Below are 12,857 nucleotides of genomic sequence, written 5' to 3'. Positions count from 1 at the left end.
AATACACTCATCACTTCATTTTGATCTGAACACAGTCTCACTCTCTCTCTCCCTCCAAGCCGAGTAACGGTCAGAAATACAATCATTTTAACAAGACCGTAGTAAATTTTTACATCTACCACTGTTATGTGTGAGTGCCATTATGTAAGAATGGTTATGCGCCTCAATCTGTATCCTGTGTCATTTTGAGAGTGAATGTGGGTGCAGTTTGTGAAGTTATATTGCATGGCCTGTGAGTGAGATGAAAATTATGTTTCTATGGCAACAAGTGCAGTATTGTTAGGAGGTCAGAGACAAACACAAGGAGGATACAGATTAGGACATTAAAAAGAGAATAACAAAAAGGCAGCTTTGCTTAGGAAGTATTAATGCCTCATAATGAAATGTTTCTATTACTTATTCAAATTAATTTCATTCTGTGTTTGTCTGGCAAATAAAACAAATGTTTGTCTACCTGTTTGACTATCACAGTCTTTAGAGCTCAGTCTTGATTTTTTTGCTCTCAACTGATTGTTTTCCTTTGTCTTATGAACAAGTTGACACGTTTATAAAAAAAGATTGCTAGCAATTGGTAGGGACCAATTCTCACTATTAACTAGTTGCTTATTAGCATGCCTATCATTAACATTTTAGCTGTTTACTAGTACTAATAAAGCATATTGTGCATACATGGCTACATTTTACCTCCCTAATCCTACCCAATACCTAAACTTAACATCTATTAATAAGCAGCAAATTAAGAGTTTATTGAGGCAAAAATCATAGTTAATGGTTTGTTAATGGCAAGAATTAGACCTTAAAATAAAGTGTGACCAAAAGATTTATGTAATAATCACTGTCCCAAATCACACTATAAAAAATATTTTTAGTATGTTTTGAAAACTCCTCCGAAATTAAATCTGGTCTGCGTCAAATGTAGGTGGAAAAATATTATCCTATTGCGCTACAGCATGTAGTTTGACTAAAGCCAATGAGCCTGTAAGTGGTAGTTGCACAAAACTGTCACCACCGTGCCCTGGCTGATTGATACGGGGCCACAGAAATCATCACATATCTTGCTATCACACATATGTCTATCTCTGCACTACTGTCCATGCAGAGCTGCAATCATTAAGAGTGCCCACCGGCACCCTTATTCTAGAACCCAATGGAGGCTGTGCAGGGTACATCAATATCAATACTGAGCAATGGCAATAACAAAAGCTCTTTTGACACCAGCATTAGTCTTCCAAATCACCCCTTCTGCCTCTCAGCATAAGGCTGTAATGTTTGTGATTTCTCTCGACAGCACAATTTAACACCCACAGTTCAGGCAAGGCCATCGCCTTGGGCCCTAAATGTGGTTGACCGATCTCACTGAGCTATTAAAACCCAGCGAAAAGGAGTGAATATGAATTTGATTTAAAATAAATGTCTTGCCAACATAGGAAAGAATCTAAGGGGGATTTACATGACCACTAATGAGCTGATGTGATGGGAAATATATACAGAAAGAGGGGCGTAATTAATCAAAGAGGAAAGTGTTGCTATGATGTTCTTGTTGATGATGTGTATAGTAGGATTTTGTTAATTTACCCCAAAATGATTTCAACTTCAGGACTGATCCCAAATGTCAGTCTCTTTTTGCTGAGGTAGTTAAAACCCAAATGGTCAAAGTTTTAATTGGACTGAAACCTGTACCTCATCCAAATTTCAATGGAGACTAATATGCTGAGTTGGGTTTTCAGACTATATTACTTTTTACCAGGGACATGCTCATTGGGACAAATGCTAATTTACTCAAGTATCTTTGTTGCTTTCTAAACAAGGCCATTTCATGATCCTGCTTCTCTATTTATTATGGTTCTCCCAGTTGGCAAAAAGGTTGGGCCTAATTGATCTCATTGGAGCACGAGGTCCTGCTTCCTCTTTGTTGTAAAAAGCAGAGAAAAAAGCATTAAGGCTTACAAGCTTTTATAGGATTAAGCATCATAAGCTTTTACCTCTGGTGCTCATATTAAATAGTATTGAACAGTTAAAAGACAGATATTTTAGAGGATTACACGAAGGAAACAGTTAATGTCCATGTTATTCTCTGTATGGTTGCTTAGCTAGCTGTAGCTAATTGCTTCATATTTGTTTTCTGCCCAGGACTCAAGTAAGACATTTTGCCTTTATCTTGGAACCACAATTACAGAATATGCTTGCTACAACTACAGCAAGTTCGCTTCTTTGTCTTATAGGATCTTTAGGCTTAAATGAATTGCAATATATACAATTCATTCTTTCATGGAGCTAACTAAAAACTGAAACTGTTCCAGACTGACTTGCAATAATGCTTTATATGTGGCTTTGTGAACCCTATAAAACAAAAATCTTACCGTAGAATCCATTATTTCATACCACTGTTGCTGCAGTTACTGCATTGTGGAGAATGAATTTAGTAGTTTTTACAGAAACAAAAACTACAGTAACTATTGTAGTTATGTAAAGATAGTTAGTATGCTTTACTTGCCAATATTCCTACATTCCTAAGAGATATTACATGGCAAAAATATGACTCAAACCTTTGTAGTGAACTCTGTAAAAACTTCATGAAATGTCAGTCAGCTTGATTTGCGATCAGCTCCATTTTCCATCTCAGTTCTTTGCATGGTCAAGATCTGTGTATGTCCTCAGCTCCAGGTTTCATCAGGCTGGTAACAGGCAGAAGAGTGCATGGCAGCTACAGTAATACCCTTGGGCTTTCTCTGCTCATCTCAGGGCACTATTGCTGTCTCTCCCAGCGCTCACCGTGCACAATTACATTAAACTGTCACATCTTTCCAAATGACTTTCTTCTGTCCAAGGAAAAAGACCCACATCTTCACTGGCACCGTACTAAGCGACAGCATATAAACTGTAGTTGTTCAGTTTTACCATTAGCATAAAATAAAATAAAGGTCACTTGTTTTGAAAGCATCGTTTTTGCATCACTTGACATCTTACAAACCTCAGCCCTTCAGCCTTGTTACTCCCTGTTATTAGAAACTTATGATTCTGCAGCTGGTGGAAGCACACCCAGCTCAATAAATAGGACTTTTACAAAATGGAGAGAGAGACATCTACAGTTTGTGTAGCGGACCATGCTGATCTCATTCATATTGAAAGGTATTCATGTGTAAAGTGTATACATGTAATGCAACGACAACATCTTGAACCCTTTTACACATGTACAGCTTTAGAAATGTACAAATCGTTTCTGATCTCCTGAGGATTTGAAATCGGAATTGAACTGGAACCACTGTGGAGGTTATGGTGATGTGATTCACTCATTTACTGATGTGTGTGTATATGTGTACTGTCACAATAGTTCAGCTAGTCTGTATAAATTGCAGAATGAAACTCTAACGATGTCAAATGAGGCAGATGGATTAACTGTGTTAAATAAATGTGATGCTGTTAAACATATTTAAATATTTAAAATCATGTTGAGCAGACAGATGCCAAGGTGACAAGCAGCAGCTGGAATCTATTATTTTGTCCCTCAAAGTGAATATATGACCTATCAGCTGGAAATGCTCTTCACGTGTTGTCTGTTACAGAGGAACAGTCTCTTACGGTCATTTCTGCCATACAAAATCTTGAAGTAGTGACAGTTGGTTGTTACAGCAAGAGCTGTTATTTACCATCCTTGAGTCTTGGAAACGTACTAATGTCATGTGGAGCATGAATTAAGTGTCAGTATCAAGTGAAACTATTTTTCTTGTAATGAAATGAGTTGTCTTTAGTCAGTGGTAAACAGATTGAGTTGATGAAATGCTTAGCTATATTTGGGCATCAGAGCCTGACAATATGTTTGCCTGAGGATTGCTGCTGTTCGAGCTTTTGACATTTGCTGTCTGAAAGGCACTGACATACTGATTGTATCTGTGGAGAGGCAGGGTTTTCATGTTTTTCAAACCATCTTCCAAGATTTAAAAGTACCTAACAGGGCCTGCTTTAGTTTTTGTTTGACAATAAAATTTCATTTAGTATCATAGTCATGTGTAATAAATCATTAAATTACATAAGACATCGTCTCAGAAGGTTACAATTGCGACATGATTGTATGTAACTTCAAGTCTTATGAGTTTAATTTGTAAAGTACAACTGACTAATCCCATAAAACACTTGGACATTTAAAAAAAGTCAAATAATTGTCATTGTATGAGTCACTACAGCACGATTCATATCAACACTCTAGTATAAATTTTGGAGTGTAACCATTTTCCTAATCACATCTCCTCCTCACAGAGGAGTTATTGGATAAGCACTGAATATCTTGTTTTACTCAGCCTTTGTGACATCCAAAGATATTGGTCTGTGCATTGGAGTGGCACTCAAATATTACAGTTCTAGAGTAAACTGAATTCGAATGTCTACAGATACAGCATGTGTTGTTTATTCTAATGCAAATTAGCATGAAAAGCATGACAATGAAGTTAATTACAGACAGGGAAACAGTCCAGTGGTTGTATTCAGTTCCAAACAATTCCAAGATAATTGTTTTATCATACTGATTCCCCTCATAATTTCCAACCCCATTCATTTCATCCAGTAGAGGATTTCATTTAATACTGTGTTTTCCATTTCTACATACACTAAATTTTATGGCCAATTCAGACTTCACATTCACATGTTTGCACATATTATAATGTCTTATAGAAGCCTGTTTCTGCCAGGTAATTGCAACTTTTTATCTTTTAAATATTTATCCATCTATCCGGTAGTGCCTAATGGCCTGTTTGACTTTGCAGAAAATCTGCCATAAGTTAAATCTTTTGACTAAAATGTTTATTAGTTTCAGTGACATTTTTTCCTTTATTCTAATTTAGTTTTTATTAAATTTTACTCAAACTCTGTTTAGTCTGTTTTTGGGAAGATTACAAATTTGGTGTTCAACATATTGTTTCAGAAATGCAAACAATTAAAGATTGAAATTGAAATTTCATTTGATTGGTTTTATGTTGTTTAAGTTAGCTTTAAGACAAGAAATGCGACTGTTTGTAAAAGGAAATGGGATTATTAAATTTATTTTTAAAAGAGGTAAACTATCTGTAAAATTTCACGTGGGTTTGAATCAGATTAAATCAGATGGACAGTTTACACCCAGATTTTGTATTTTACTCACTGACTCGGATCAACTTACCCCTAACCTGGGGCAAATTGAGCCACGGAAACACTTTTTTAAAATAAGAATATTCTTAGAACCCTTTGTCAGATACACTCTGATCATTTAAAATGATAGGATACATCCTGAAATCACTTTAGATACTTTCTTTGTACTTCTGCCTCATTTTTCCTTATCTTGAGAACAACATAAGTAAAAAATGGCTCATCTTACCCCACTCTCTCCAATACACATGACATTTTCCTCAGAATTCTGAGTGTACATCTCACAATTCAGTTTTTTTTGTTTTGTTTGTTTCTGCCATGGAATAATTAAAAAAAAAAAGGTAACTGTGGCTTTTTATATCACAATTCAGACTTTTCCTCTCAGATTGGCAAGTTTATAGCAGGCAATTCTGAGTTTCCATCTTTATAAACTCATAATTATGAGAAAAAAGTCAGGATTGTGAGATTAAAAGTCACATTAAAATTTTTTTTAACCCTTGGCAGAAACCATCTTCCATAGTCTCTAGCCTTTCAAAGCACAAATAACTTTATTTGTATATGAGAGCAATTCTGGCAGCTGATATAAAAGTGAACTGTTCTTTCCTTCCCAAACTGCATAGTCTTATTGATGACGGAGGACCTAGGTGCTGTTTATCATCTTGTGACCTGGATTTTCTGCTGAGTAAGACCCACCCAGCACTCCACTGATCATACGTAATAGTACTCTTTCCCTTCTTCTATACGCTAATATAGAAAAGTGACATTTGTACACATAAACACTGCACAATGAATACAACATCTCCCTATTTGATTCATGTCCTGTTTAATTAATTCCCGTTTATTTCACCCCAAAAGAAAATAAGCACTATGCATATTATGCTGGCATAAAATAATGCAGGGTCCTATCAGGCTGGTAAGTGATACATGTCCATTCTCTGTTTTTCATAACTGGATTATGAATCATCATGACACCTACAATGGAGCATCGTCTTTGCTTGTTCATTTGTTTTGCTCTGGTACATATTTCATATAAATGGAGAGTGATGAGAGTGCAGAATTTCACAATTGAGATATCCATTTCAAATGACAACACTGCACGCTCTGAAGGGCCCTTTAATTTTTCTCTAGCCTCTGCAAACCAGTGAAGGGAGAAAATACTAAAGAATTCAGCAGAGGCCCCAGGTCAGTGTGTTGCAGCAGCACAGTTTGCAGGCACATGGTTGACCCACCTTCAAAAGGAGCTGTCAGGCTATTGCTGGCATACACCGTGAGCGACTAGCTGTTACACTCCTCAGTGATAATATTTCATGAGCCAAGGATCATAAACAACTGTAAGCTTCTGTCAAGCAACCAAGGTAAACATAACTTTTCTCAATTCCGAATAGTTTAGAGTTGCCATCAACAGATATACAGCTTGACAGTTTCACATTAGAAGCGATTGGACTTTAAAATTATTCTGAAGCATTATTAAATCACTATTTTGTTCATCATCTTTGAGAGCAAAGGTGTTTCAAATATTAAATCCCTTTATGTTAATCTTTTATAGGAATGATTGATAGAATGATAATAAGTTAATTTGTTAATATTTTTTATTAACTCTTTCAGACATTTTGAGGCGTCGAGATTCTTTGTGGCTTTTAAAAGACAATTGATAATTATGGAAACCCATTTCTGCCGCGGAATAATAATAAAACAAAATAAAAAAAGGTAATTGCGACTTTTTATCTCACATTTAAAAAAAAAAATTTGCAATTCTAAGTTTATATCCCTCAATTCTCAGTTTTTCTCACAATTCTGAGAAAAAAGTTAGAATTTCGAAATGTAAACTTGCGATTCTGAGAAAAGTCTGAATTGTCAAACATAAATTCACTATTACAAGAAAAAAAGTCAGAAATGTGAGATAAAAAGTTGACGGTAGCTGAACTGTGAGATGCAAACTTCAGAGTAAAAATGTCAGACTTGCGAAAAATAAACGGAGAAATGTGAGATGTAAACTAGAAATTGCAAAAATTGTGAGATGTAAACTAGAAATTGCAAGAAATTCTGCAATTCTGACTTTTTTTCTTCTTCTTTCTTTTTTTTATTCAGTGGCAGAAACGGGCTTCCATAGATAACAGATAAAGTAATTCATTTAGGCTCTCCACAACGCTCTCTTTTCCGGGACTCTATGAACAGACGTCACTTTAATATTCTTTTTTTTTTCTGAAGCTATTTTTTTCTCTCACAAACATCTCTTTCAAAAGAAATGAAAGCGCCAGTGACACCTCTTGACATGTCCCAGATATCTTTGCCTGACAGGCAGTGTGTGGCTCTGCAAGCGACTCACTCCCCAGCGTTGACAATACTGTCTAAAACTGCCGCGTCCATATGTCCATTGAGCCCACTGCGAAACGAGGCCTGAGTGGCTTGGCTCGCAATGTGGATGTTCACACATTAATGCCAAAAACTCTTGAGAGGTTGTCGAGGGATATTGTGATGGGGGCAAAGGATTCAAAAGGAGAAAATGGCTGAATGTATTTAAAGGAGCCATTTCCAGAGCTCTTTTGACATGACCTGCTCGATTGGCTGTCATGTTGAGACTGTTTTTGCGTTTTTTGTTTTTGTTTTTGGACAGCCCACCAAGCCACTGGCAGATCTAGGTCTCTTCTAGTGTGCATGAAATTGCTGCCAATTCTGTTTTTTTTTTACACAAAATTGGGCACCATTTGAGCCACATCAGCTAAGTCTGTTGATGTTAGAAGATGCCGTATGTTACAGGGCCGTTGGGCAGCTGTATCTACTGAAAATCACCAATCACATGGTAGTATCTAGATACTATTAAATTTTGCTATGTGAACTGATTTCTATTTGAACATATTTTAAAATGTAATTTATTCCTGTGATGGCAAAGCTGAATTTTCAACATCATTACTCCAGTCTGTCCAGAAATCATTCTGATATGCTGATTTGGTGCTCAAGAAACAACTTCTTATGAATGTTAAAAACTGTTGTGTTGGTTAATGTTTTCTGTGATACACTACCATTAATGAAGAATCTTTTTTTTTTTTTTAAAGAAAGAAATGAACACTTTTATTCAGCAAAGGTGCACAAAGACAACGGTTATTTTAAATTGTATTAATATTTCACAATATTACTGTTTTTAAAATATCCACCTTTAGCAGTATCTATACAGAGTAAGAAATAAATCTGTAGGAAAATGGAAAATCTACTGGTAGATTCGTAAATTTTTTTGCCAGGACATGATCTGTTACGGACATTTCCTTTAACCCTAAAACACAATGCATCATTCAAAATACAGGTAAAACACCTATCAGAAATATTACAGAACATTCCTTCATATTAGCACAGCACATTGTGACCTATTTTTATGGATTTCCTTTTCTAACTAACAAGCAGTAATATGACAAATCTCTGCTGGTGTATCTAGCAGCATCTGACACATTGCAAACATCTAATTATGTTGTAGCATCACTCACTCATTACTGTTTGATCATCACATGTCCACTACTGAAGTGGATTGCAGATTTGTCAATTGACTGCCATCACCGACTGCTGTGTAGCAAATTAGATGAACTGTTTAAAGGCAGAGTTTGCCTAAAAGATGCATGCTTAGTAAATCAAAAAGAGATAAAAACACAGCAGAGAGTGAATAATGTGTAAGGTAGCCATTTAACAGAGATAAATATGACAGGCGATACTGTTCCTCACTTTAAAAAAATGCTGCTAAAACTAATGCAGCATTATCTTGTCACAACTTAATTTCATTGTGTGCAGTGAGAAAGTGAATGTGTGAAATAAATGTTTACTTAATATATTTGTGCTGAGACTACATGAATAATTTAGCTGGCACTAACTGAATCTGAGCAGGGTATTTCCAGTTCCCAGCATGCTTTGCCCGAGACTGGATGGGGTAAATGTGTGAAATAATTGTATTTGTTTGTAAGCAAGTTGTAAAAGGGCAAACTCTGTTAGTATTTAAAGTCAGCATGTGTGATTGTCTTTTCTTTCCTACTGTGCATATATACAAGTGAAACAAGAACAAGACAAATGTAGGGAGCGGGACTCAGGAGTTGATTGGATTGTTAGATTTTTGTTAGCTGCGATCTCGTGTGAGTGACAGGTTGCTGGAGGGGATGGATTATTGAACCGCTTTTGCTCTGAGAAATGATGTCTCTGTGCTGATGTTAATGTTAATGAAGATGATGTTTTGATTAAAGATTATGAAGGTGCATGAATTAAAAAAAATAATGATGTGCATGGATAGATCATTTAAAATAAATGGCAATATTCTTAAAAAAAAAAAAAAAAGTTAATTTCATGGTGCCTCGTTTGAGAGTGGCTACATAAAAACGGTACCTTATAATAATTTACTCAGTGAGCAATTACTGTGCAATTGCAAGTGAAATAGCTTCTTTTTTTCTAGCAAACGTAAAGATAATTGAGTTACTTTAGCATTTCTTATTTTATTGGACTCAATTCAGTTAGTAAGTTTGTGCTATACACATCATTTAATTTACATGGCAATTTCATGTAATGAAAACTTTTTTTTCAGCATGTGGAACCACTGTCCACAATTGAATTCAGTTCATCCAAAGACTAATTTGCCATTGCTTCTGTGAAAAACGAAAGAGATTAAGCCACTGTGCAGGTGTACAAGTGCTCTCTACTAGTACTAAACTCGCTTGGTAAAGCAGAACAATCACCCACTCAGTGAGCTAGTGCCAAATAACTGGAAGGAAATCAAAGATTTATAAAAAATAAAAAAAAACAGATGACAGTCTGTCTGCACAGCACAGTGCATCATTTCAGTGTACCTTTTTTGTCTGCAGTAATAAAGCAAAAATATATAGGTTGAGATGACTGAATTTATGCTGTATGGGGAATCCAAAAAGTACTGTAAGCTATATTTTATGTAGATTAAAGGGATAGTTCACCTAAAAATGAAAATTCTGTCATAACTTACTCACCCTACACCTGTTGCAAGTTTCTTTCTTCAGCTAAAGACAAAAGAAATTTTTTTGAAGAATGTTGGTAACCAAACAGTAACGGTAGCTATTGACTTCCATAGTATTAAAAAAAATACTATGGACGTTTGGTTACCCACATTCTTCGCAGGTGTTTCTATCTACACAGATGGCAAACACCCACTGTTGTCTCCGTAGTAAGCCTGGAACAAAAACACTCACAAAGAATGCCAATTCCGGAGGCAACACATCATCAAGAATGCTTAAAGGCACCACAATATGTGCCAGATAGTCAAAAGAGTGTCCCAGCAGTGCTGGCACTCCTTATGTAGCCACAAGATTGTAGTTTTTTTTTTTTTCAAATCAAAAACGTCAAGTCGAAGATGGCACAGAGCTATACTCATTACTTCAAGCCATGTGATCTCTCTTTCAATGGGGAAATTCCCATATACACACTGAGATGGGGCTGAATGCTGATGTTTGCCATCTGTGAGAAAGAAAAAGTGATTGCACTTTGACGCGATTAGAGAAGTGAAACGATTAATTAAGCAAGGACGCAGGCCCATGTAGAATACAAAACAGGTAAACAGAAAAAGAAACATATCAGTCAGTGGTGGAGTCTAGACAGTTTCCCGCTCCACGGGTCTGAGTGATTCATGAATGAGAACAAAAGTAGTCTGTAAATATGACGTTTTTTTTCAGACTTACCAGAAAAAAAAGCCACTTTTAAGCCACAGATATTACACATTTAAAATAGTTTTACATTAAAATGAATCGTGTAAGAAGGTACAGATACCGAAGTTTCACAGTTTGTACAAAGAACCGCAAATTATGGTGATTACTGGTTTTCTGTATTCAGAAGTAAAAGTATATATTTTTGAAGCTGGTTTATTTTCTTCAAACCAAAGAACTTATCCTCTTAGGATTCTAGTAAATTAGCAAGCACTGTCAATGACTGTGGAAGATGACTAAGCTATGAAACATTTTGAGTGTTGTAGCTTTTGCACCATCATTTTTAACCATCCTCTCTGAAGAAAATGGCTAAAGACTAGACTAAATATGCGCAATATCAATAAATGGACCATCATTTTGTGTAGGAGTGGCATTGGTGTGTAATTCAGTGTGGTTGAAAGTGGGTAAACATCAAACAAATCTTCCCTTAAATTCTTGCCGGTGCAATAGTTTGCGTGCATCTTGAGAATGTAACACCATCAAATTGAATGAAATGCTCTCATCTTACTTTTCAGTCCGCTGTATGAGAAATGCTAATTGCTTTGAACGCCCCCTTGGAGTAATGGGACTTGTAATTACAGTTTAGCACCAGACAGACTCTTCGTGCTAGCTGTTAATTACGCTCTGCTAAAGATGAAGAGACTGAAGATAAGCATTATAATCACATCCGCTGTTTGAAGAAGGATGTTGTGACTTCAGAGATCAGGGAACATCAGTTGCCCGAAATATCTGCCCCCCGGGTCGCAGAGGAATCTCTGTGGATGTTCCAGGGTGACCCTGGCCTCAAAAACCCCAAGCGCTCAACTAGAAGCTGCTCAGCATGGGAGCTATACAAATTACTCACATCAAATAATACGCAAATTGCCATGTCAGTTCCTTAATCAAAGACAGAAAAACAGACCTTGGAATTTATGCAGCTGCAACACTGTGAGTTGGGTTGGTTCTCTGGCATTGAGGCAGCTTTTCCTCATTAAATAGTAATGTCAAATAAATAAAAACAAAACATTCAGAAAGTTGCCTACAGCATGGAGTTCTGTGGTATTTCAGCCAGTAAACTGATTTATTTATTTACTTTGGAATACTTGATTCTGACTGGTCAGTCGCCGCATTCTGTGATTTAAAATGTCCTGATATTTGCTGTCGCCATGGCAACAAACATGGCAACATGGTCTCCAAAGACAACTCAGGCCACTGAACCTGGTGCTATTTTCAAGGAATAGTTCAGCCAAAAAATAAAATCTGATGAAAATGTATTCACCCTCAGGTCATCCAAGATGTAAATGAGTTTCTTTATCAGAACAGATTTGGAGATATAGTATTACATCACTTGCTCACCAATGAATCCTCTGCAGTGAATGGGTGCCATCCAAACAGCTGATAAAAACATTACAATAATCCACAAGTAATTGATCTTTTGCAAAAACCAAAGTCCCTTTAAGGCAAGTCATGTCACTTGGCGGCCATCTTTGAAATGCCTCTCGGGCATGCAAGTGCAGCTCCTGTCTCTTTGAATGGGAAAACACCAAATTCTCCAAAACTGTTCAACAAGCTTATGATGAAATTTCATATTTGAAATCACCAATGAAATCTGACAGCAACTGTATCGTAAATGTTGTTTATTTTGCTTGAATAGCATTTAAAAAGGCTTATTTTTCAGGCTAGACCAGCCAGTGCGCATGCACAGTTTTAAGTGCATGTCTCAGACCTTTGCTTTCGGCTAAAATACACGTACTCTATCCTTTACTCTCCAGTGAAAAGTCATTGTGTCTGAATCAGGAGAGAAATAGTCAGATAAATAGAGAAATAGATCAATCACTGTTTATAAGTAAAACAGTCCAGGGGTGCATTTCCCAAAAGCATTGTTAGCTAACTATGGTCGTTAGTTCCATTTAACTCTAGTGGTAATGACAAAACTTGCGACCATACTTGCTTTTGGGAAACGCACCCCAGAACAGTTATGTTGGTGGATTTTGATGTGAAAGGACAACAGAGATGGACTTGACCAGATCCATGACCAGAAGTGATGGTTTAAAGTTTAATTAACTT

Source organism: Sinocyclocheilus grahami, unplaced genomic scaffold, assembly GCF_001515645.1.
Source record: "Sinocyclocheilus grahami isolate Dianchi unplaced genomic scaffold, SAMN03320097.WGS_v1.1 scaffold219.1, whole genome shotgun sequence".
NCBI classification, from domain to species: Eukaryota; Metazoa; Chordata; class Actinopteri; order Cypriniformes; family Cyprinidae; genus Sinocyclocheilus; species Sinocyclocheilus grahami.
This window is presented reverse-complemented; position numbering follows the sequence as displayed.